A 4169-nucleotide genomic window follows, 5' to 3' on the forward strand; every position below is an offset into this window, starting at 1 on the left:
GGATCAAGGACACATCTTAAACATGCAGGACACCGACCCTCGAAGCCTGGAGTTGGACACCTGTGCTGTAGACTTTGGTTGTGGCATGTTGAGCGCTTTAATTCTTTGTGTGCAGATTCAGTGAGGTGCTGGAATCATTCCTCAGAGATTTTAGTCCATGTTTACATGACAGCTCACAGTTGCAGCAGATTTGTCAGCTCGGCATCTGTAATTTGAATCTACTGTCCCACCACATCTCAATGGTGCTCAATTGGATTTAGATCTGGTGACTGTGGAGGCAATCTCAGTGTAGTGAACTTACTGTCATAAGTGCCTCTCTTGGATTAATACCACCGCAGTAAGATCAGTACTTTGTTTCTATCTTCCAAGTTCAGTTTGTAGCCCACTGAACATAGTCTGAACCTTTTAGTGCTGACTTTCATGTCTATTATATTTATAGCATAAGTCCTTTAAGTCCTTTAAAGACGGGCGCATTTAGATTGCAGGTCTCAGAAAAACCCAGTTTCAAAATTATTGTGGAAAGTAAAAAAGATGTAAAAGTGATTTAGTGTTCATTCAAATGTGTTCAGAATTTATGATTCATACACACTGCTCTCCCCTAGATAAGATGCCTTTTATAGGGTAAAATTATCAGTACTGGTATCGGTATCAGAAATACTGAATTTACTTGGCATCTGATCGATATCAAAATCTGCAGTGTCATAGCGCTACATTACATTTCGGGGGCAAATGTTGCACTTTGTGTCTGTGTGTGTGTCTCTGTGTGTGTTGCATTATTTCACACAAGTTTAGCAATGAAATATTAGACAATTTAAGATTTTTGCAGACTGTCACCGTAACCATGGTGATTCTCTTTGTCAAAGTGTCCCTTTGCACATTCTCTATATGCGCTGACATCCTTTGTTATAACAAGCTTCAAGAGATCAACAAATACAGCAAACTGAATACATGGATCAGCAGGTTCATATTTTCTACATTAAATAAGCATTTCATGATTAATTTTTAAAAAAAAATCAAAAAAAATATTAAAAGGGATATTTGAATTAAACACACGAGAATTTTTTTTAAAATATAATTTTCTTTAATTTATTTTTCCATTTCATTTTAAGAAATAATTATCCGACCAATGAGCTTACAGGACCGACTGCGGTAATGAATACGCTACACCCCTCACGTTCCCAGCATGCATTGTGGAGAGAGAGTGAGAGAAAGAGAGTGAGGGGGACTTGGCTGGGAGGCTGAGGAGGACCGCGGACCTGAGCGCAAAAGAAGAAGAGGCAGCAGCATCAGTAGAAGAAGACGAAGGGTCATCGCCCGACACTTGCTGATAACTGACAATTGCCGCTCAGGTAAATTGTGCGTGTTTGCGCTTTCTGGTTCTCAGCATCATGCCCACGTTTCTGTTCCCAGCCTTTGTCGGGGTGTTTGTGCTTCCTGCTGCGGGTTCATTCTGTTAGGAGAGAACAGCTGCTGCTTCACACAATGAAGCTTTTTTTTTTTCCTGGGCATTAATCATGTTTTATTGATTATTATCGCTCCGATGGAAAAATGTGTTTTGGCTACACGAGCGCAGCGTTTTGCTGTGTCAGACTCATTTGAATTGGCAGCTCGTGTGATATGGATCTGTGCAGGGATTCCCTCAGCCGTGTCTCTGCAGCCTGCAGTCCAGTCACTCCGCTGTAAGGGAGGGGAGGTGGGGCTATCCATGTCATGACTGTGACCAGGGGGTGGCCAGTCTAGTGCTGTGTTAAGGCAGATGTCAGGCTACATTAACTCGTGTGTGTGTGTGTGTGTGTGTGTGTGGTTCCCATTCAGAGACATGAAACTGATGGAGAAGAGCCTGTTTTAGTCCTAATTGAGCTGCTACTTGTCACTAATCTGGTTTGAAGTAAAAAGCTAACTTTTAGATTTTACTTTTTAAGGTATTTTAATTATTTTAGGTAATATCTTGATAATATTAAAAATCATATATATGCTTTTAACCCAATTTAAACCTGCAGTAACTATTTCGGCAGCAGACACAAGCGCAGCACAGAAAATTGACATTTTTATTTTGACTTCTTAGCATACAAATCAGAGCTGACCGTGTGTGTGTATGATGACAGTACAGAATGTCACTGGCTATATGAAAGCTTAATAATTTTAAATACATTTAAGAACAAAAAAAAAAAGATAAAGAGTTGCTGATTTGGAGTCAAGTAAATATTGACAATTGGTTGAAAAAGCTGATATTGGTCAGAAGAATACTTTAACATCATTTCTTTCTGGCCTTCTGGTCCAAGATTTACTCTATTTCTGGGTCTGTTAATTTAAACTAGGTGTAGTTTTTTTAGCTGCTAAATGCTAGCCAGTTGCTAGCACAGGGGTGCTTGCGACCACCATCTTGATTACTAGCCTGTTGCTAAGGCTGTTTCTTTATTTTTCTTTTTTCTTTTGAATACGCTTTATTGACAAAGCACAAAATACAGATATACAAATACAAAATAGCAAACACAATGTCAGGGGGTTCGTATAAAAAAAACAAAATAGACACAGTCTATTAAAGAATCACATGATATTGAACAGGGAACAAGTTTATGGTTTTGACAGCTTTTAGATTTTGAGAATGTTGTATGGTTTTAACATATTGTTTGGTTTCATTTAAAAAGCACTGAAAGGATGGTTTTGCGTTAGAAAATTTCAACTTATGTATATGAAATTTAGCCAATAATATCAATAAATTTGTTTGCCCTGTGCATGGGGTACTTAAAGAAACCAAACAATATTTTCTCGTAACAAAGAGAGAACTCAGAAAAGATAAAGGAAACAACAAAAACACAAAATTCTTGCCAGAAAAGATTCGTGTATAAGCATGACCAAAATAAATGAGAAATATCTTCCTTCACTGTTGCTAAGGCTGTTGTCGCTACCTGATCCGTACCGGATGCGCAAATCTTACGTCACTCCCTCTCTTTGCCAACATCGCGACGTTCAATATATTTGAATGATGGTTAGCGCTCAGTTAGCTCCTAGCATTTCTCAACAGCTCTGCCTCCTTTTCGACTGCCTGGGACATTTAAACAATGGATAATCCGTATACAAACAAATTCCTGCTTTTCTCCTCAACAGAGAGCGTCCCCCGATTGAACAAAAACGCCGTAAAAGAATAACAATGTTGTGTCACGTGAAGATTTATCAGCTAGATTAAGTGTTTACTGACAATTGATAGTGATAGCGGACATCATCATCACTATTCTAACAATCCTCTCCACACAGACAAGCATAAACACACTCGACTATCACTAAATCAAATTTAACACACATTTGTAATGACGCTAATTCAGTTTACAACAGGGTTCATTCGCTCGGTCAGCAGGTAGCGGTATCCTCGTACACTGGGGAGTAAACTGCCATTAAACGAAACAGAAGAAGAAAACATCTGCACATGTGCAGTATCGATCGGGTAGACCCGATTTGTACGTGTTGTCACTGTCACTACCCGATCCGTACCGGAAACCCGATCGATACCCCGCATGTGCGAAAGGTTTCTACTTCCGGTCAAAGCGTTTTACGATAGTTACGGGTCAGAGTACCTGTTAAGATGTTAAGAATAATAAGTACCTCTTAAAATGTTTCCGATAATGAAAAATTTAATATAATGTAGACAAAAACAAAAAAATAAAAAGATAGTTACGGATCAGGACTCCCCGATCCTTACTGCGCATGTGCAAAGTCGGACCGTACAAATCGGGTCTACCCAATCCGTACCGCGCATGTGCAGGGGTTTTCTTCTTCTTCTGTTCGTTTAATGGCAGTGTACTCCCCAGTGTACGAGGATACCGCCACCTGCTGACCGAGCGAATGAACCCTGTTGTAAACTGAATTAGCGTCATTACAAATGTGTGTTAAATTTGATTTAGTGATAGTCGAGCGTGTTTATGCTTGTCTGTGTGGAGAAGATTGTTGGAATAGTGATGATAATGTCCGCTATCACTGTCAATTGTCAGTAAACACTTCATCTGGCTGCTGAATCTTCACGTGACACATTACTAAGTCAGTATTATTAAGTCTGTAATTAGGCGCCATTCTTCTTATTTTACGGCGCTGTTATTCAATCGGGGAACGCTCTCTGTTGAGGAGAAAAGCAAAAATTTGTTGCGGATACGGATTATCCATTGTTTAAATGTCCC

General features: G+C 39.4%; 1 protein-coding gene across 1 annotated transcript in view; it reads left to right on the forward strand.

The window, feature by feature from the left end:
• The first annotated feature begins 257 nt into the window (after nt 1-257).
• syn3 (synapsin III) overlaps nt 258-4169 on the forward strand; it is a 127799-nt gene continuing 123887 nt past the window's right edge. The window contains exons 1-2 of the mRNA XM_005733098.1: nt 258-337; nt 1110-1349. The gene's annotated coding sequence lies outside the window, so the exon portion shown is untranslated. The remainder of the gene's footprint in view (nt 338-1109; nt 1350-4169) is intronic.

Source organism: Pundamilia nyererei, unplaced genomic scaffold (assembly GCF_000239375.1).
Source record: "Pundamilia nyererei isolate P.nyererei 1_Seehausen unplaced genomic scaffold, PunNye1.0 scaffold00050, whole genome shotgun sequence".
Lineage (NCBI taxonomy): Eukaryota > Metazoa > Chordata > Actinopteri > Cichliformes > Cichlidae > Pundamilia > Pundamilia nyererei.